This window comes from Myotis myotis, unplaced genomic scaffold, assembly GCF_014108235.1.
Source record: "Myotis myotis isolate mMyoMyo1 unplaced genomic scaffold, mMyoMyo1.p scaffold_m19_p_3, whole genome shotgun sequence".
In the NCBI taxonomy this organism is placed as follows: domain Eukaryota; kingdom Metazoa; phylum Chordata; class Mammalia; order Chiroptera; family Vespertilionidae; genus Myotis; species Myotis myotis.
Genome location: NW_023416335.1, coordinates 9,744,539 through 9,767,794, shown reverse-complemented (window position 1 = coordinate 9,767,794; position 23,256 = coordinate 9,744,539). Strand labels below are relative to the sequence as shown.

General features: G+C 38.8%; 1 pseudogene; it reads right to left on the bottom strand.

Moving 5' to 3' along the window:
* Positions 1 to 7,962: 7,962 nt before the first annotated feature.
* Positions 7,963 to 11,256, bottom strand: LOC118649759 (annotated as a pseudogene).
* Between the last annotated feature and the right edge of the window lie 12,000 nt (positions 11,257 to 23,256).

Sequence of the window (23,256 nt, the reverse complement as noted above, 5' to 3'; positions counted from 1 at the left end):
CTCCTAAGGCTGACATATACACTTGCTATGGGTTTTGGTCATTAACAACTAGCTCAACCTGGCAGGAGGGAGGGGACCTTACTGATTAGTAGTCAAAGAGAGTGAGAATAGGCCCATTATTTCAACATAAATATTGAGGAATTAAAGACACTGTAGAGACTCAAGTGGACTTAGAAATCTTAGGGTTGTAGATATTGACTCAAGATATTATTTTGCTAAAGTATTATATCCCCTTTCTTGAGGGTGGTTCTGAAATAAAATCATATAGTAAAAGAATTCCCAGAAGAGAAATTTGTATTATGAGGATAAAATATAATTGAAAGACTAAGGTCTTGAGTGAAGCAATGAATAATTTTTCTCTCTATAAAAATAAATGAGTGCAGTGAAGGCCTGGGGAGGGGGGTGAGACTGGCATGGAGAGGGTGAATGGGGAAAAAGAGGGGACATCTGTAATACTTTCAATAATAAAGATAAATTTTAAAAAAATCAATGAGATAGCACAGTGATTACAGAAACATTTTACATATCTTAATGTAATAGTACAGTATGATTTACTTCCATTTATTTTCCAAAACTCACCAGAAAAATTTTAAACTCTATTTCTGCATTTTCAAAAATATGACTTAAATTAATTTTGCTTTGACACAGATATGTACAGAATCCAATGTTTTTCTCACTAGTCAGCTATTTAAATGTTCATCCTCATTGTGACTTCATGACTATGAGATGATGACTCCTCTCCTCTCCACTGGTCTGGGACCATGTTGGAGTCAGAAACATAGGACAACTCAAACTCGCGAGATGTATAATTTTGGTTGGGATGAGTAGATATTTCTCAACCCTCTTCTCTAATAGATCAGGCTATGTTGCTTTTGTTCTACTATCAGGACATCAGGCTCTCCTGAACACAGACACTGGGATGCTGTTTTAAGGGAGAAGATGGCTATACTTTAACATTACTTACCCTTTTTCCAAACTCTATTCCAAATACCCCTACTCATGTTCATCCTCATCCATTCAATGCTACCTTCCTTTTTCCTTCCCAACTTCCACCTGGTTTCTTTGTCTTAAATTTATCTCAATCAGAGTAACTAAATTGTGCTCATACTTCAAATGATACTGTTGCTGGTACATAAAATATTTAGAAAAGCATATTCAAGCTTATTAGAGATTTGTGGAAAGCAAATAAAAATGATGGTGATAAATATAACTTATTTAGGGCTCACCCTCTGCCAGGCACACCGTATCTCCTTCAATTTTTTTCAACTATCCAGTATGGTAGGTTTTAAAGAGGGACTGGGTGACTTATCAGGGTTGCACTGATAATAAGTGGATGGCTTGGACCCAACAGCACATACCTTAGCCACAGGCTATATTGTACTTACTGACTTATATGTTGAGGGGTGTCAAATTGTGGGGGTCTGAAGATAGAGTTTTAATCTGTAAATAACTGCTGTCAGCTGTGCTAGGTTGAATGCCCCTGCACTTAACAGTTCAATAAGATTAAATAATATATATATATATATATATATATATATATATATATATATAATCTAATAAAAGACAAATAGGGTAATTAACCGTACCTCTGACACGTTTCCCATTGGCTAATCAGGGTGATATGCAAATTAACTGCCAACCAAGATGGTGGCCGGCAGCCAGGCAGCTGAAGCAAACAGGAGGCTTGGTTGCCCCAGCGATGGAGGAAGCCAAGGTTCCCCGCCTGCCGCTGCTGGGCTCTGAGCTGCACTCTGAGAAACAATGTTGCAATTATAGAAGCTAAACAAACCCCAGATACCTGCTTTCAGCAGCCGAGGCCTCAAGCTGGAGCTGGCCTCAGAGCTAAAGCCAGCTCTCACCTCCAGTGACAGCCATAGAAGTTAAATAAATCCCAGAATAAAAAGAAAAAAAGAAAAAAAGGAGAGGTTGGGAACTTAGCCCACCAGCCTGAAAACAGCCCTCAGCCCCTCACCCAGACTGGCCAGGCACCCCAGTGGGGACCCCCACCCTGAAGGGGGTGCGACCAGCTGCAAACAGCCATCATCCCCTCATCCAGGCTGGCCAGGCACCCAAGCTGGACCCCCACCCTGATCCAGGACACCCTTCAGGGCAAACCAGCCAGCCCCCACCCATGTACCAGGCCTCTATCCTTTATAGTAAAAGGGTAATATGCAAACTGACCCTAACAGCAGAAAGACTGGGAATGACTGGTCACTATGACACACACTGACCACCAGGGGGAAGACGCTCAATGCAGGAGCTGCCCTCTGGTGGTCAGGGCGCTCTCACATGGGAGGAGCTCTGCTCAGCCACAAGCCAGGCTGATGGCTGCCAGTACAGCGGTGGTGGTGGGAGCCTCTCCTGTCTCCTCAGCAGCGCTAAGGATGTCCGACTGCAGCTTAGGTCTGCTCCCTGCTGGCAAGTGGACATCCCCTGAGGGCTGCCGGGCTGCCAGAGGGATGTCTGATTGTCATCTTAGGCCCAATACCCTGGGGAGCAGGCCTAAGCCAGCAAGTGGTCATCCCCTGATGGGTCCCAGACTGTGAGAGGGCACAGGCCGGGCTGAGGGACACCCCCCCCCAGTGCACAAATTTTGTGCACCGGGCCTCTAGTGTGTATGTATATATATATATATATATATATATATATATATATATATATGGCTAAGCGACTGTTCAACCGTCTGACTGGCCGATAGGTATGATCCACACTAACCACCAGGGGACAGATGCTCAACCCAGGAGCTTCCCAGCTGCAGTGACTTGGCAGCTGTGGTTTTTGGGTGATGCACTCTGGAACCAGAAAGGAGGGAGCCCAATTACGGGGTGCGTAACCTGAGAACTGCCCTCTCGCAATCCAGGACCCCTTGGGGAGATGTTGGAGAGTCAGTTTTGGCCTGATCCCTGCAGGCCAGGCCGAGGGACCCCACTTGCTGGAGGGACCCCGCTCACTCTGCAGAAGCCCTTCGAGCTGTGGCACCACCCCAGGTGTGGAGGGACCACAGGAGGTTGGCTCCAGGGCGTATCCAGCCCATCTCACTCAGTCTCGCCCTGCGGCCATCTTCTAATTAATTTCCTTTCAATGTGCATGAATCTGTGCACTGGGGCACTAGTTTATAATAATAAAAGAGTAATATGCTAATTAGACCAGACAGCTGAACAACCTTCCAGATGTCCTTCTGACGTCCTTCCAGACAACCTTCTGGATGAAGCTGGGGCTGCAAAGGCCGAGCCTCTTGCACATATTTTGTGCATCAGGCCTCTAGTATTTTAATAATTTGTTTACAATTGTCTTATTAATTTAAAGCTCAATTCTGATTATTTTCTTATTGAGGTATAATATACATGCAGAAAAGTGCATAGAATGGCAGCCCAATAACTAATTAAAATATACACAAAATAAGTAACCACCATCTAGATAAAATATAGAACATTTTCAGCACCATTATTAGGTCCATTCCCAGTCAATAGCTCTCCCTCCTACGTAATTACTGTTCTGAATTCAATAATCATCAGTTAGTTTTGCCAGATCTTGAACATCACGTAAGAGAAATCATAGAGTTTATGTTCTGTAGTGCCTGGCTTCTTCTGTTTTCACAGGCAACATAAAGCCTGTGAATCATTTGTGTTGTGTGCAACAGTAGTTAATTCTTTTATATATTACTTTTGGAGGATACAATTACTGATTTATTGATTCTCCTGTCAACAGACATTTTTGTTCACTTGGTTTTTGGCTATTATGAATAAAGCTGCTATAAACATTTTTGATGTTTTCTGGTGGACGTATACATTCATTTTTCATGGTTATATATCCAGGACTGTCATTCCTGGGGGTCATGGTGTGGTGTATGTTAGTTTTAGTATATATTGCCAACAATTTTCCAAAATGGTCAAACCAAGTATATATTCATAGGAACCAATTAGACTTTCTATTGTTTCACATTTGTAACTGCACTTGGCATTAACAGTCCTTTTCCTTTTAGGTATTCTGGTGGGAATGTAGTGGTACCTCACTGAAGCTTGAATTTGCATTTCCCTTATGATTAATAAAGGTGACTTTCTTGGTATATTTATTTATTATTTTAATATCTGATTTGCTTAAGCAGATATTAAATACTTAAGTTCTCTGCACATTTAAAAAGTGGGTTCTTTGTTTTTCTTATTGATTTGTAATAGTTCTTTATATATTCTAGATATGAGTTCTTTTTCAGGTATATGTATTGTGAATATCTTCTTCAAGTCTGTGGCTAGCCTTTTTGCTCTTTCAGCGTCTTATGTGAATAGAAGTTCCTAATTTTAATGCAACTAAATTTATTAAATTTTTAATGTGTAGTGGGTTTTTTGTTCCTCTTTAAGAAACTTTGGACTACCCAAGGTCATGAATGTTATTCTCCCAATAATTTCTTTTAAAACAGAGATTCCCAAACTTCCTTGGTTTATGGAGCCTTTAGTATGTTAGCATTTTTTTCCCCCAGAGAGCTGCTAAGCCAAAATAAATACTTATAAATTATGTTTATTAATTATGTAGGTTCAAACAACTTAATTTTTCCTGAGTACAACTAGAATGGAAATGTTAAGTGTGCATTTATCTGAAAAGCGGCTCAAACAGATGACTATTGATGTATCAGTTTTGTTTTATTATACAAAAGAAAGCATATTAAACCTTGAAAGTCTGAGATGATTGAACATCAACCAAATGCGATTTTTTTATTGAATGCTGTAGAGACTACTAAAAGATTATCATTATGAGGTCAGCAGTAGACCAGTAATTTACTTTTATGTTCCCAAAGGAACTTGTTTCTTTGATGTAGAGAAACAATGAGAGCTAGTATTAGAGGTAAATGGGGAAAAAAAGACAGAACAAAAACATTAAGTTTACTTTATTTAGCTATTGACTTCCAAATTCAGGAGAAATGTCCAAAAATGTGTATTTGTTATGATTTGATTGTGTTAAAACTTGCTGGTATTTGGAGGAATCTGGCAATATAAACAAATTTCAGAGTCAAAGAAACAAAATCATTGTTTCCTTAGATGTCCAGAAAAGTGCAAAGCAATTTCTGCCTTCAAATGAAGTTCTTTTTCTTTTATCTTTATTTTCTTTCCTTTATCTTTTTAGAGCAACACCCAAGAATTTTATTAGATGTACCAGTGATTCTTCTCAGATTGTTTGGTACTTTTAAAATATTTTGATTTATTATTTATTTATTGGTATCCAATTGTAACTTAATGATTATGTCACAGGTTGGCATATACTTTATTCTGTTGGAGAATCTTATTAGAATTTGTACTTCTTTTGTTTTAATTTCATATATGTTATAAAAAAACACCTAGTCAACCTGACCAGAATATAGTTTAAACTATAATCATTTGAAGGCTACATTTTCTTCATTTAGATGCTGGAAAATTTGAATTTTTATTTATCTCAATGTATAATTAATTGGTTTTTCTCTTTGATGCAAATATGAGCAGTGTTTTATTCGTATGGCAAAGACATATAAATATATCTATACCTGTTTTTTTTATCACATAGAGCAGATGGCCCATATAAAAATTTACAAGGTAAGTCAAAGCCTTTTTTTCAGGTACTAAACTAAAGTTGATGAAGAATTTTTCCCCTAGAATTAGAGAGAAAAGTGTAAATTACAACCAAATGAAGTTTTCTGTAACTTTTGTTGTTTTTTAATTTGATGACTTAATGCTAACCTACACAGATTATAGACTTTTCTATGTTTCTAAATAAATTAACTTAACTACATTATAAGTTAAATAGAATGCTTACCTGCCTTTACTTCAGATTATTTGGGTCAGTCTGGTAAATAGCCGTGCTAATTAGAACTGTTGTATATGAAGGCTTTCGAATGGGTACTTTTACTTCAAACTTTAAGTTAGAAAGTGCTTTAGAGTTTCATATATGGGAGGCCCTTATCACTTTTATGGAAGATTTTTTAACTCTAAAGGACTAATTTAAATGATTTAGAAATTATGTGTAGAGAGGAATCATTGCTTTTAATGACTGAATATTAGGACTTCAATTAAAGAACTGTTGAAAGTATTCATTAGAAGTTCAAATGCAAAGCTGTCTTACAGATCTTTGGTTTTACTTCCACAGTGAAAGACAAAGCCTCATCCTACGCAGAAACACAGATTTGTGAATCGATATGTGTATCCATGAAATTATTTCTTCTTTTCCACTTAATCCATGACTTTAAATTTTCTTCAGCTTTGTTGAGATACAATTGACACGTGTAAATTAAAATGTACATTGTGATGATTTCATATACATATCTATTGTGAAATGATTACTGCAATATGGTTAATGCATGATCACCTCACATAATTACCACTTTGGGATTAGCACTTTTAATATAACTCTTTTTGAAACTTTCAAATACACAATACATATAATGATTGTAGAGTTAACTATTTATGCTGTGTATTAGGTATATGTTCTGTGTATCAGAACTTATTCATCTTGTAGCTGGAAATGTACACCTTTGGACCACCTATTCCCCTTTCCATGCCTGGCAACCAACAACCTACTCTGTTTCTATGAGTTTGATGATTTTAGATTCCATATATTAGTGAGATTATACAATACTTATCTTTCTACTTCTGACTTATTTCACTTAGCATAGTGCCCTTAAGTTTCATTCATGCTATTACAAATGGCAGGATTGCCTTCTTTTTATGCCTGAATACTATTCCTTTGAATGTATATACCACCTCTTTATCCATTCATCTGTTGATGGACACTTGGGTTGTTTCTATGTCTTGACTATTGCAAATAATGGTGCAATGAACATCGGTGTACAAATATCTCTGTATATAGTGATTTTATTTTATTATTTATCAAAGGTGTTTGGGTATTATTTGTATTTTTGCAGCATTTCTTTTTTTTAAGTACAAAATAATTTATTGGCTCATGTAGCTGATAAGTCCAGGCATAAAGTTAAATATGACTTCAGGAAAAATAGCCTTGGTAATCTTTCTCTCTCTTCTGATTCTGATTGCCTCTGAGTGGATTTCATTATGCATTACGTTCACCAAAGAGTAGATGACAGTAAGGTTCTTGTAGCATTTCTTTAAGTTTGAAATTATTTTCAACAACAATAACAAAAAATAAGTTTCTAAATTAGAACTCTAAGGGTTTATTAAAGTACAGATTACTTTAATCAGGAAAGAAAAGCAGTGGTAAAAGAGATAGGAAGGGCATGAAGTTCATGGTAGAAAGTTCAGGTCACTGAACATGAAATGGGTTTTGTTTAACCTTGACACAGTTCTGACCTTCGGCAAGCAAAAATTCAACCACAAGTCTGAACCCAAAGCTACAGAACATGAAGCTTTTCATTTGGTAGGCAAGCTTTCATAAATAAAGGATTAGCCTACAATCTTTGAGGACATGAGTTATTTGCAATTTCAAAAAAAAAAAAGCTCTTCTTTCCATTTGGGTTTGTGGGATTTGCATCACAATTTAGTTGTGTGCCATCTAGGTTATCCCTTAAGCAAAAGAAAACAAACAAAAATCCTTTAATATTTATCCATAGTGATATTCATATCCTTATGCATATAAAAACAATAACCTTCACTGTTATCTCTCTTTTTTTGGTGAGCTGGTATTTTCTTATAAGCTGCTTATGAGTGGCAAACAGATCAGAATTCTATATACAGACATTGCAGGTTCAGTTCCACACCACCACAATAAAGCAAAAAATCCAATAGAACAACTCACAGAAAGTGTTTGGTTTCCCAGTGCATACAGCAGATATGTTTACACTATACTGTAGTCTATTAAGTGTACAATAGTATTATGTCTTAAAATACAATGTACATACCTTAATTAAAAATATTGTATTGCCCCCCAAATGCTAGCCATGGTCTGAGCCTTCACTGAATTGCAATCTTTTTGCTGGTGGAGGGTTTTGCCTTAATATTGATGACTATTGACTGATCGAGGTGATGATCGCTAAAGTTTGGGGTGCAATGGAAATTTCTTAAAATAAAAAACAATGTTTGCTGAATGGATTGACTCAGAAACAATTTCTCTGTAGCATGTGATGCTATTTGATGACATTTTACCCACAGCAGAACTTCTCTCCTTCCAAATGGACACAGACACCAGGGGGGTGAGGGCATGAGTGGAGCGGTGGCGGGGGGGCAATGGGGGATAAGGACACATATGTAATAACTTAATCAATAAAGAAAAAAATAAACCGCTTTCTTTGCATCTCAAGAAACCACTTTTTTTGCTCGACCACAAGAAGCAGCTTCCCATCCATTCAAGTTTTTTCAATGAAATCGCAACAATAAGTCATATCCCCCCCACTCCACTTCCTACTTGCGTGTGATTTTCACCACATCTAGTTACTTCCTTTACTGACTACATCTTGAACCCCTCCAAGCCATCTATGAGGGTTGGGATCAACTTCTTCTAAACTTTTAATATTGATATTTTGACCTCTTCCCATGAATCATGAATATTCTTAATGGCATCTAGAATGGCGAGTCCTTTCCAGAAGGTTTTCTATGTACTCTGCCACATCCATCAAAGGAATCCCTATTTCTGGCAACTATTGCCCTACAAAATATATTTCTTAAGTAATAAGACTGGATATTCAAAATTACTCCTTGGTTACTGGGCTGCAGACTGAATGTGGTATTAGCAGGCATGAAAACAACATTAATCTTGCTGTGCATCCCCATCAGAGCTCTTGGGGTGACCAGGTGCGTTGTCAATGAGCAGTACTATTTTGAAAGTTATCTTTTTGTTTCTGAGCAGTATATCTCAATAGTGGGCTTAAAATATTCAGTAAACCATGTTGTACACAGATGTACTATTATCCAGGCTTTGTTGTTCCATTTACAGAGCACCGGCAGAATAGGTTTAGCATAATTTATAAGGGGCTTAGGATTTCCAGGATGGTAAATGAGCATTGGCCTGACTTAAAGTCAGCAGCTGCACTAGCCTCCTACCAAGAGAGTCAGCCTGTCCTTTGAAACTTTGACATAAGGCATTGACGTATCTTCTCTAGGTGTGAAATGCTGGATTACATCTTCCAGTAAAAGGCTATTTTTTTCTACATTGAAAATCTGTTGTTTAGTGTAGCCGCCTTCATTAATTATATAGGCTTTCTGAATAACATGCTGCAGCTTCCACATCAGCACTTGCTGTTCACCTTGTACTTTCATGTTATGGAGACAGCTTCTTTCCTTAAACCTCACGAACCAACCTTTGCTAGCTTCAAACTTTTCTTCTGTAGCTCCTTCATCTCCCGCAGACTTCATGAATTGAAGAGAGGGCCTTGCTCTGGATTAGGTTGTGACATAAGGCTGGTTTGATCTTCTATCTAGACCACTAAAACTGTCTCCACATCAGCAATAATACTGCTTCTCTTTCTCATCATTCATGTGTTCACTGGAGTAGCACTCTTAATTTCCTTCAAGAACTTTTCATTTACAACTTGGTTAACTGTTTGGTGCAAGAGGCTTATCTTTTACCCAAACTTGACTTTCAACATGCCTTCCTCACTGGCTTAACTATATCTAGCTTTTGATTTGAAATAAGAAACATGAGACTCTTTCTTTCACTTGAATACTTAGAGGCAATTATAGTATTACTAATTGGCCTAATGTTAATAATGTTGTATCTCAGGGAATAGGGAGGCCTGAGGATTGGGAGAGAGATGGGGAAACAGCTGGTGGGTTGAGCAGTCAGGACACAATATACAGATCAATTAAGCTTGCCATCTTTATGGGTATGGTTCATGTTGCTACAAACAAAAAATCAGTGATCACAGAGCAACCATAACAAATATAATCATAACAAAAAATGTGAAATATTTTGGAGAGTTATCACAATATCGCACAGGGAGGAAGTGAGTGAATGCTGTTGGAAAAATAGTGTCATTCAGACTTGCTCAATGTAGGGTTGCCACACACCTTCCGTTTGTAAAAAATGCAGTGTGTGAAGAGTGAAATAAAATGAATTGCCATGAAATGAAGTGTGACTATAATCCCCTGAAAATCTAGATAACTCTTTGCTCCCCCTCATCCTTGCATTTGTCATCGCACATCTCACTTAGCTTTCAAAGATCATTCAATAATTCTACTTGATTAGTAAAATTTGACAAACTGCATATTACTTTCTATAATTTTCTTAATGTTAAGCTTAGAGAACAAAGATGTCCACATGTGGTTTATAGACTCCCTTGGAAAGCAAAGCAAGGAAGAAGAAACTAGGAAAGAGTCAGAGTACATGGAAATTTTTCCTGCTCTGAGCCTGATGTTGATTATTTTGGCACTTTACAACCTGGCATTGTGGTTTCCTAGGTGTTAAATACTAGGAAGTACAGCTACTCTAGAGATCATCTGGACCTATAGCTTCAGAAAATGAAGAAATTAGGAACTAGGTGGAAAATTAAGAACCAGTCGACTGGAATCACACCACGTCTGATAGGAAGAGGGAACACTGAACGTTTACTCTGCATCACATGCTACATTACTGGAAGTTGAAGTGTGAGGAATTTCCATTACATCACGTCTGCTTTCTTTTCTTTTCTTTTTACCTTGCCCAAGTGATAGAGACTCAGAGGAAAGGGCAGAACTAATTTGCTAGAACTCAAGTTGCAGAGAGAGAACACATCTTTTCTGGCTGAGAGAACCTGTCAAATCAAATAACGGTGGAGTTAGAAAAAACCTTAGAGTGCACCTATCCCCACCCTGCATTTTTGGGTTAGAAGTCACCACCACCAACAAATAACTGAGGTCCGGACATTTTACTTGGTTGGATCAAAATCCCATAGCAAAATGGCTGTGGATAAATCACTTACCCACTCAGAGTCTCCGACTGCTCATTTGTTAAAAAGATACATGGGGCTATTGGGGAAAAAAGTAAGATGATGTTTAAGAAATACCTTATATCATATTTGACCTACGTGAAGCTCCTAATGACTGTGGGCTTGCATTCTTCTTCTTAAAATTGTGCCTTAAGTTTTCATCTGATTAATAGTAATCATATTTATCATCAGCCCAGCTGAAAGCAGAACCAGGTCTTCTAACTCCAGGTTCAGTTTTTTTTCCTACCTGCTTTGCACACCCCTAGCACCCCGCAGTCCCCTTCGAGCTGCATGATGAAAGTAGGGTTTTCCATAACTAGAAAGGTGGGATTCAAAGAGAAAGGGACGCATGGCTGGTACCAGCCTGAACTCTCAGCAGAAAGCTGGATCCAGAGCCTTGTCACACGTGTGCGCTCTCGTCTCATTTGAAGTCATGATCAAAGTTCTGCCTGGTTCATGCTGAGAGGCGGTCTCTTTTCTTGTGTTTCTTCCCATGTGCCCCTTGCTTTCGTTTTGCTCAGCTTTCGAACATTTGTTCTATTTACATGAATGTATTCAACAGGCAGATTGCTCCTTGTCTGAGAGGTCTGGCCATGAATGCAAATCACATTTCTTAATCTCTCACAGCTGGTTCAAGAAGTGTGCCTGATGAATCACCTAGAAGAGATTAAAAAAAAGGATAAAGAGAAGAAAAACAAATGCAGAACATTATACAACCCTTGAGCAGCCCGTTAGTTATTTAACTTATGCAAAGGATGCTTCCCCTGAAGAACTGTTCCAGACAGACACCACAGGGCTTTCTTTGCCTTGGGCCATGGAGAGACAAGGTCAGAGCTTCGATACTTCAAAATGCAGAAAGGTTAGGACCAGTTGAGTTTTCCATGCCAATCTTGTGAAACAAACTTGCCCCCCCACCCCCCCCCCAAAAAAATCCATCTTATTAAAACCATAAATACTCTGGATACATTTATACCCTCCCCCTGCTGGAGAGGGAAGGTATTTTTTTTTTCAAGATATAGGGACTTAAGTCCATTTTCTTTTGGTCCTTCTTAATGCTTTTTTTTGGGGGGGGGGGGCGGGGGGGCGGGGACTTGGTACATATAAAGACTGCTTGCAAGCCTCAATTTTATTTACCAATAAAAATAGCTCCTTGTGATTAGGTTTGTTGCTCTTTCCCTCAGAGAGGCGCTAGGAAATTGCTGGAGGCTGTAAGCACACCTGTGAGCAGGCACAGGAGGTTACATTTGACACTTCAGCTGGGTTTGCAGAGCGAGGTAACATATTTGCACACAGAACTGAAGTAAAGAAGATGCACATCTGTTCCCATGGAATTTTCCTTCCAGTATATAACCATTCCCGTGGCTAGGGAGGAGTCCAGCAGCGGGGGGTAAGCAAATTGCAAAATAGCTTTTTTATCAAATGCAAAAGTTAGCAAGCAGTTCTGTGTGTCTCCACATCTTTCAAAGGGTAACTCTGTGTTGGCACTTGGCTCTCCTCTCCCCGTGAGGTCTGAATGTGGAAAGAAGTGGGTTTTCTGGGAGAGCGCAGGGTTGGTTTTTATACTGTCTAAAGCGACAATGAAGTTGGTATCACTGAGAAGAGGGAGTGGGAAACAGACAGGACACAGAGTCACAGATCACACCTGAAGCTGTCGGGTTAGGAGGAGGTAATGCCACCCACTAATTCATCTCTTCATTCATTTAGCAAATATTTATCCTAATTTGGTTCCTCCCCTGAGAAGTAGCTTTCAGGGTTCTTCTTTTTATACCATAGAGCAGTGATGGCGAACCTATGACACACGTGTCAGAGGTGACACGCGAACTCATTTTTTTGGTTGCTTTTTCTTTGTTAAATGGCATTTAAATATATAAAATAAATATCAAAAATATAAGTCTTTGTTTTACTATGGTTGCAAATATCAAAAAATTTCTATATGTGACACGGCATCAGAGTTAAGTTAGGGTTTTTCAAAATGCTGACACGCCGAGCTCAAAAGGTTCGCCATCAGTGCCCCAGAGTGTAAAATAAATTTCTCTTCTAGATTCTCATGGCTCCCATGATATGGTCCCTGCCTCCTCCCTCAACTTCATCTAATGCCATCTCTCCTCTAGTTCTACTGCTCAGGCATGCTGTTTTCCTTCCTGAACCAAACTTTCCACCCTGATGGAATTGCTCCATCCTCCCCCTCCCCTTCCAATAGCTGGAAGCATCTTGTCTTTCTGGTCTCAGTTTAAATCTCAACTACTCAGAGAGTCCCCTCCCACTCTGACCACTTATCTAAAGCAGTTAATATTTGTCTCTATTTCAGAGCTCTATTCAGTCATTCATAGCTCTTGTCACCACGGGTATCTGTTTGTTTGTTGGTGTCTTCATTGTGTACTTCTACCTCTAGACCACACACTCCCAGAGAGCTGTCTGCCCATCTTGCTCCTTGTTTTACCAGCTGCTCTTCTCTCACCATGCCTGGCACTGACTAGGTGCTCAGTGATGAATGGACGATTGAAGGATGTAGAGACTGGGTAGGTGAATGACGGTGGAAGAGGCTAATCCAGGAAATCTACTTATTAGCAAAAGCAACCTATGGCTTTTCTTCCTAAACTTCTTCAGGGGCAGAGTCCTCAGGGGGAGGAGCATCTAGCAGCTGGAGGGACGGAGGCCTGGAGTTGGGAGAGCAGGGTCCCTAAACCCTAGGAGAAGGTTGCCGGCAGAACCTGATCTGAACGCCTTAGTATTTAGGAGAACACATTTTGCCAATGTGGGTTCTATTACGTGTGGCCTATTAGTCTAAGGCCCTTGCAGATGGTCCTCTCGGTGCAGGAAGAAAGGCAGACAGTGCTGGTGCTGTTGACATGCAAATATGTCCAAGTGTGAAGTTTCTGGACCCGGTCCCTGGCATCTCACTGAGCTGAGGCTGGTGCCTGGGTCATCATCAGTGCCCCGCTGGAGGGCTGTCCTAGCAGTGTGCCCTCAGAGCTCGCAAGTATCCTGACTTCAGTGATTGGCTCTTCCAAGGATCTATCTACAGCCCCTTGGGCTGCATTAGGGCGCCAAGTGTGCTGAGGACCAGGCTGTTCTCCTCATGCTCTCCGATGGAGCCCACTCCCCTCAGCAGGGGTTCTGCTCCTGCTCCTCTATCTCCCATATCCTAGACCAGTGGTTCTCAACCTGTGGGTCTCGACCCCTTTGGGGGCCGGAAGACCCTTTCACAGGGGTCGCCTAAGACCATCAGAAAACACATATATAATTACATATTGTTTTTGTGATTAATCACTATGCTTTAATTATGTTCAATTTGTAACAATGAAATTGGGGGTCACCACAACATGAGGAACTGTATGAAAGGGTCGCGGCATTAGGAAGGTTGAGAGCCACTGTCCTAGACCATTCCCGGGCTGAGCCTCTGACATTCAGCTAGTAGTGTGCAAGCTCAGGGCTCTAAAGAACTTGGCAGTACTCCTCATTTCTTCCAGAGGCCAAGAACACATATGCAAACCAGTTCCTAAGATTCTCATGGCTCCCAAGGTAGTCATGCAAAGTAGACTCGGATAGTGATTGCCTGGGTTTTTCCTTTTTTGTAGATTAGTGTGAATTGAGAAAAGGACTTGGGGGTAGACTCCTGTAGTGATTGCCATCTCGGTTCCCTCTTCTGTTTCCTAATTTCTTCCATTCCTCATTTAGAGATGGGACCAGAGTTGAACTTTATAAACTCCAAGGCAACACACTGAGCTCAGAAGATACGTGCTGGATGAACTTGATAGAAAGTAGTGTCCTCGCAGTAAACCTACCTTGGAACAAAGAAGGAGTGGCTGCCTTGAGAAGGAGGGGCCTCTGCTCTCCGAGGCATGTCCTGCAGGCTTGGGACTCTGCTCCTTTGTAAAGAAGCCAGTGTGTTGGCAAAAAAGGACGGGTGTTGTCTCCGCTGTGCTGTGTTCTGTGCAAATGAATCTGCAGGAAGAGGCTCCAATAGACGCCTCTTCCCTGGGGTTGCCTGAAAACTGTGCGCTGCGCCAGAGGGATCTAAAGCACTGACTTTTAAAAGCTGAACATTCAAAAGAATTCCTCTCTTTCATGCAGAATTAACAGTCTTTCCCACCTGGACATGCTCCCACAACAGGGAGAATTGGTTTTCTGTTGGAACATGAAAGCCAGCAGGAGACTAGCACATCACAGAAATGAAGACACTGCACACAGTGCCTGGCTATTTATAACACACCTCAAACTAGTTTTGCACCAGAGTCATAATTTCTATAAAATGCATGTCTACTGGGTAGGGCCTAATAAGCCTAAGGTCATGCAGGCATGTTCACTGTTTAAATAGCTGTGGAAACAGGTGTTCCACGGTGTTCTCAGTAACTCATTTCCACCCACCTATTAAAACAGTTGTTGATCAAGGGAGTCTCCAGGTACTGAAGTAATAAAGGACACATTCAGATGCTAATTAGGCAGCATAGAAGGAAGCCCTGAAGTTTTAGCGCTGTCTAAGATATATAAGTGCTTACTAAATGTTAAATAGTTATTATTGGTAGTGGTGTTTTTATTAGAAGGTTTGTTAGCAGTCCAACTGAGGCCATATCTTCTCTCTGAGTTGGGTTTCTTCTGGCTGTTCTTTTTGCAAGAGGTGGAATCTTTCTCCCTGGGCTGTCATGGGGGGAGCGCTGTGTGCCCTTAGTGTGCCCTTTTCAGGTCAGTGTCTCACATGAGCCTTTCCTTCTTCCTCCTCAGTCCTCCGGGATGGGTGGCTTGGGAAGAGAGAGCTGTATCAACATCTTACATGCCATTGAAACAAATTGATTTAAAAAAAATATTGTCTGGAGTAACAATGCTTGATGTCTCAAGACTAATTATGGATACGTTTCTATTGGCATTTTATAAACTTGAACAAAATAAATTAGATTAGTTTCACTTAATTGAATTAACCTTTACTAATATGCAAATTTATATTGACATTTGACTAATTCATCTTTGATCAGGACTTGAACTTTGAAGAATGTCTCTGGGAAGGCAGGGTTAAGTAAATTTCTTAATCCCGCGTTGTTGATAAACAGCTGAGCAAAGCTCCGAGCCCGGGCAGGCTGACACCAGCGACCATGCTCTCTCAACCCTGCATCCAGGTTCTGAAGGACAGAATCTCCAATTGGACACCCTTTAAGAAAGGCTGTCTTCCTTGTTAATGTAATTATATTTCCTTTGATAGATGATTGGAACAGCTGCTCCAAATTCACGTTTCCCCCGTTGTGGAGGACTAAGTGCATTCTGGTATTCCCATTTCCCATTGGTGAGGTGACCAAGAGGAGGGATACCTCCTTCTTAATTGTGATTGGCATTGTGCAGTGTGTCTATACAAACCTAATTCAGTTTAGGAAATGAGCAAGTGGGAGGATGACCTTGTTTGTTTCTTGCTGACTCACCTCTGAATGACCTGAGTAGGGGAAGACTCACTTCTGAATGACCTGAGTAGGGACCAATACACATAAAACGTTAGCAGATGGATTTGGGAGCTCTTTCTCACTAGCCATATACCACCTTGTTTAGGTGGGTAAAAGTAGGCAAACACAGGAAGCATCTATGGCTGGGAAATACCTATTTTAAAATCAGGTTTGCATTTCTCTAAGTTGTTAAGATTGTAGCAGCTTTTTCCTTTCCTTGGTGATTAAATGTGAGTCCAAAGTTACAATGATCAGAGTTATAATTTGGTCATTAATTTTTAATTTGTAGAAGTTCGATATTATTCTTGTATGTTTATATATAAATTATCTCATAAGGTTACTGTGAGACCTGCTTTTTGTGACAGTCCCAGTTTGCCTGAGGCATCTGGTTTATGCCTCTTGTCCAGGTGTACCATGAATAGCACTTTCTTCACTTTCAAAAGTGCCCTGGTTTGGACAATAAATCTTGCAGTCACAGTATTTATCCATCATTAGTAGATAAAATTCTAAAACATTTGAGCAATGACATCAAAACAGTACTTAGAGAGTGGTGAGGAGGAACCTAGTTTGGACCATGACTAAGAATACCATTAAGGTGAGTCTGGGGGTGGGGGGTGGAAGGGTACCGAAAGACCAGTTTATCTGCTTTGGGTGCTATGAGCTATGAAGTAGAAGCAATTGGATTAACTAGGGTTCAACCATGAATCTGAACTAGTTCAAAGTCATGGCGGGTCTACATCGGTACAGCAAGAAATGGGGAGTTATTGGAGCTCTCTGAGCAGATATGTAGCTGATTAAACATCACTATGAGACAGTTGCTCTGGCAACAGGATGTGGAAAAGGTTGGAGGGGTAAATGGTTGGCAGTTCCTAGACCAGAACCGCCAACAGTGGAGCCCACTAGCTACTCTCAAAGGAAGTCTTAGAGCAATAAACAATCATAATAGCTGGTACATCATCCAAAGGAGTCATCACTCTGAAAGGACTGGGCAGGGGTAGATAATGGCTGCAAAAGTGGTAATAATTCTACAATAATATAGAACCTGAGCAGAAAGGAGATGGGAACGTGAGGCTTGGATAACCTGGTAATTCAATGGGCCTTCTAGCATATAGCTCCTGTGGCCTTGTATGGTTCTTGTGGCTATAGATAAGCTTGTGCCTTGAGCATTTAAGTCAGGCTCTAAATAAATGATCCCTTCCCATCTCCTTATTGGTTATATAGAGCCATATTTGAGACATATTGGCATTTAAGTATTAAAAGAGTTGTGACTACTTTAAGGTTAAAATCAAATTGAATTTTACTTCATGAAGGGGTCAAGTATCTATGGAATTAAGAAAAAATTAAATAAAATTATTGATGAGATTATATGGCATTATGAAAGGTTCATTTAATATGCTCAGGAGAAAACTTAATCTTTCGAGCTCAGCATCACGGAACACTACAATGATGTGCTTGCACAGTCATACCATAACATCTTTGATAGAGGCAGTATACCAGATCAACATTACTTTGTTCTTAGCCAGGACTGATTGCTTATATTAAGAAATTATCTGCTACTTGTGCAACAAGCCAAAAACCAGGGATGGTAAGGACAGTTTCCCAGATATTACTTCATCTATTTTAAATTGGTATGTAGATCAATTTTTATAATTCTCCAATATCTTTATCAATCATTTCTTTCTTCTTTAAGTATCTCATCTTTTGCCTTTACCACCTTACAGCTAAGCTGTAGTAAACCTTTTGGAAAGTGCAAATCAAAAAATATACTGAAGGGGAGGGAAGAAAGTGACCACTTCCATGTGGTTTATATAAACATCTAAAAATCCCAGCTGACATTTCAAGAATTTGTTATATATGTAGGCAACAAAGGTGAGGGGCAAATACATCAGAATTACTGAAGGATAATGTGTCCAATGTAGATAAAAAAATCTTACTTAATATATTGGTTATTAGTTATACAATCATAAATGAATTCATTGTCTTTTATTTATCATCAGATAAAATAGTCTTGGTAAAGCATTCAGCCAATATTTATAAATAATCATTCAAATTCCTTGAAATTAATAAAAATTATATGTAATTATGTAATTTTTTTTAATTTATTTATTGTTTAAAGTATTACAAAGGGTATTACATATGTGTCCATTTGATCCCCCCGCCCTAGACAGTCCCCTAGCCTCCCCTATCCCCCAGTGTCTTATGTCCATTGGTTATGCTTATATGCATGCATACAAGTCCTTTAGTTGATCTCTTACCCCCCTACCTCCTGCCCCCCAACCCTCCCCGGCCTTCCCTCTGCAGTTTGACAATCTGTTTGAGGCAGCTCTGCCTCTGTATCTATTATTGTTCAAAAGTTTATAATGGTCTCTATTATCCATGAATGAGTGAGATCATGTGGTATTTTTCCTTCATTGACTGGCTTATTTCACTTAGCATAATGCTCTCCAGTTCCATCCATGACGTTGCAAATGGTAAGAGTTCCTTCCTTTTTAGAGCAGCATACTATTCCATCATGTAGATGTACCACAGTTTTCTAATCCATTCATCTACTGATGGGCACTTAGGCTGTTTCCAGATCTTAGCTATGGTGAATTGTGCTGCTATGAACATAGGGGTGCATATATCCTTTCTGATTGGTGTTTCTGGTTTCTTGGGATATAGTCCTAGAAGTGGGATCACAGGGTCAAATGGGAATTCCATTTTCAGTTTTTTGAGGAAACTCCATACTGTCTTCCATAGTGGCTGCACCAGTCTGTAACTATGTAATTTTTAATCAAAAGAAGATAATATTCCCAAACAAAATCTCATTTTTCTTATAATAGCTTAATAAATTACAAACTTTATTATTTTTTTTAATCTCTCAGAAGATTCTATTTGGAAGCAATTTATGTGCAAAATAATGGTGTCACAGTTGGTGAACTGAGAAATCTACAGAAAAATTATTTAAATGTTTATACCCCAAATTAATCATATATTAACTGTTGCAGAACCTTCAACATAGTGGACTGAAGACCTCAAGTTACCATCTGGTATCTTTCATTTCAATATAAAAGCAATGAAAATGGTGCCAAAAATAGTTAACATCAGCTTTTTCAGAAACCTGGAAATCAACCAAAGGCTTACAATAATGTGAAGTGTGTTTACTCAAGGAACACTGTAGAAGTTTTGTGAGAATAGCAAGTTTTGTGGCATTGTATCCTGCTCGCACCTTCTTCTCCCCAGCTCTGTCGTCACCCTGGCCTGGCTGTAAGTGGGAGGGTCACACTGGGTTTGGAGCTCCCCAAAAAGCCCCATTCCCAAAGGGTTGCCACTATTTAACCTGTCTAGCATCTCCCTGAAAAGCTCCATTTGCAGGCTACTCTCATTATTTGACCTGACTCTGAGTTCTCCCAGTGGGACAAGACTTACCCACAAGGCACTTGTTAAAAACAATCAGCAGAATTGCTTAACTTGCAGCTGCAGAGTCTGTGATAGCACTTGGCACAAACCAGAGCCTGGTCAAAATCTTTAAAAAAAATATCTGGGGATTGAGATGCCCACAGGGACCTTTGTAAAGCTCTGTTATATGCCTAGGAATCTAGAAGGCCAGGGACATGGACAGAGCTGTGTGCATGACAAGGAGACCTGCGAGGGCCCACATCTCTTGCCTCTGGCTGACCTTGAGGCTTTGTACAAGCAAAATGTATACCGTAAGGGATAGCTGTAACTGCCTGAATGTTGAATGCATGTTCCAGCACAAACGTAGAGACTTCTGAAAAGTCTGGGAGACTCACTGGTTCAAGAAAATCCCTTCAAAATAATTAGCTCATCCAGCAGGTGTAACAGGGCTAACAGAATTAGCCCTGGAAGGTCACCGAACAAACAGCAGCAGCAATACACCTGGGCAGAGGTATCTGATTTATATATTTGGCACTTTATATTTGCTAAAATATCCAGTTTCAAACAACAACAACATCAAAATAATTACAAGCCATAAAAAAAGAAAGTAAGGCCATACACAGGGGAAACAAAACCAATGGACACTGTTCCTGAAAAGGCATAATGTTGGACTCTCAGGATGAAGACTTTATACAGCTATTATAAATATGCTTTAAAAATTAAAGAAAACCCTGTTTAAGGATTAACTGTACGATAACTATGTCTCAAGGAGGAAGTAATATTAATAAAGAGATAGAAATTATTTAAAAGATAGAAATTCTGGAGTTGAAAAGCACGATAATTGAAATGAAAAATTTATTAGAGTTGCTTAACTGCTGATATGCAATTGCAGCAGAAAGAAGAATTGGAAAATAGCTTAATTGAAAATATCTGGTCTGAGGAACAGAAAGAAAAAAAGAATAGAGAAAAACAAACAGAACTTCAGAGACCTGTGGGACTTCATCAAACATAGTGGATGTCCCAGAAGAAGAGGAGGAAGAAAAAGGAACAGAACCAATATTTGAGGTATTAAAACCCAAAAACTTGAAAATATAATGAAAAAAAGAGTAATCTGTATATTCAAATAGGTATGGACTCTGAGTAGGATAAACCTAGAAATTCCATACATAAACATATTGTAGTTAAACTATAGAAAGCCAAAAATAAAGAAAAAATTTAAAAACATCAAGAAAAGAGTGATTCACGGTGTGCAAATGATCTTTAATAAGTGTAATACCTGATTCCTCATCAGGAACCATGAAGAATAGAAAATGATAGGATGGCATACCCAAAATGCTGAAAGAAAAAACAACTGCCAACCAAGACTTCTATATTCAGAAAACAATTGTTAAAAAGTGAAGGAGAACTTAAGACGTTCCCAGATAAACAAAAACTGAGAATTCATTGATAGCAGACTTGTCTGACAAGATATAATACGGGAATTATTTCAGACTGAAATGAAAGGATACTAGACGGTAACTTGAATCCACACAAAGAAATATTGAACAACAACAACAAAAAAGAAACTTAACAAAATCAGGAATGTAAGCGGGGATATCATTACCAACCTTACAGAAATACAAATGTTTATAAGGGCATACTGTGAACAACTTTATGCCAACATATTATGTGACTTAGAAAAAAAATAAAACACATTCTAGAAAGACTTAAGCTACAGAAATTAACTCAAGAAGAAATGAAAAAATCAAAATAGGTACATAATACGTAAAGTGATTTTGTTAAATAAGTTGTCAAGAAGAAAAGCTCAGGCCCAGCTTTGATGAAGTTTAGAAAACATTTAAAAGAATTGCTTAATCAAACCTTTATAAGCTCCTCCACTAAGAAGAAGAAGAGGGAAACTTCCTATCTCATTTTATTAGACGAGGATTATCCTGATACTAAAACCAGGCATATATCACGAAAAAAGAAAGCCATAGACCTTTTGAATTAAGGTGCAAAAACTTCAACAAAATAGTAGCAAACCAAATCTAGCACCATACATAATGAATTTTACACTCTGATCAAAGGCAGTTTATCCCAGGAATTCTAAGCTGGTTTAATTTTCTTTGTTTTGTTTTAAAAGATTTAATTTTTTTTAGAGAAGTTTTAGGTTCACAGTAAAATTGAGAGGAAGATGCAGAGATTTCCCATATACTGCCTGTCCCACACATGCATGACCTCTCTCAATATCAACATCCCCTACCCAAAAGCCAAAGCAATCTTTAAAAAGAAAAAAAAACATATAGCATGGTATTGGCCTAAAGAAATAGTGGAATAGAATAGACTAGACTAACTAGACTAGACTAGACTAGAATAGAACAGAATAGAAACTATGGAAATAATTCTTTACATTAATGGTGAATTGACTTTTGATGAGGTTTTAAGAAATTTGGAAAAGAGTAATCATTTTAACAAATGGTGCTGGAGCAACTAGTGATTCATATGCAAACAAGTAAAACTGAACCCTTAACTCACACCAGACAAAAAGGAAAAAAAAAGTTGGAGACTTAAATTTAAGAGCTAAATCTATGAAGCTCTTAGAAAAAAACAGAGGAATATATATATTACTTTGAGTTAGGCAGTAGTTTCTTACCTATGACACCAAGAGCACAAGCAAGAAGTGAAAGGTTACATAAATTGGACATTAATTTGGCACTTGGTAATTTAGTAATCAAACAAATAATTCAATTAAAATGATCAAATACTTAATAAATGTTTTCAAAGAAAGAACACAAGCCACAAATAAGTATATGAAAAGATTCTCAGTATGACTAGCCATTAGTGAAATGCAAATTAAAATTACAATCAGATATCACTTCATACCAATAGCCATTTTGAAAAGCAGTTGAACAGTTTCTCAGAATGTTAAGCACAGTTACCATGTGATCCAGTAGTTCTACTCCTAGGTTTGTACCCAAGAGTAGCTAAAGCATACATAGACATAAGGACTTATACTTGACTAATCATAGAATCATTACTCATAATTGTTAGAAAGTAGAAATAACTCAAATGTCTACTAACTGATGAATGGATTAAAAAAAGTGATATATCCATGCAATGAAATATTATTTGTCAATATAAAAGAATAATACATTGATATATGCTATAATATCTGTATGAACCCTGAAAACATTATAAAAAAGGAAAGAAACAAGACACAAAAGTCTACATATTCTACGATTGCATTTTTTTAAAATTTTTATTTATTTATTTATTTTTATTGCTTAAAGTATTACAAAGGGTATTACATATGTGTCCATTTCCCCCCCCCCCCCGCCCTAGACAGTCCCCTAGCCTCCCCTATCCCCCAGTGTCTTATGTCCATTGGTTATGCTTATATGCATGCATACAAGTCCTTTGGTTGATCTCTTACCTCCCTACCTCCTGCCCCCCAACCCTCCCCGGCCTTCCCGCTGCAGTTTGACAATCTGTTTGAGGCAGCTCTGCCTCTGTATCTATTATTGTTCAAAAGTTTATAATGGTCTCTATTATCCATGAATGAGTGAGATCATGTGGTATTTTTCCTTCATTGACTGGCTTATTTCACTTAGCATAATGCTCTCCAGTTCCATCCATGCTGTT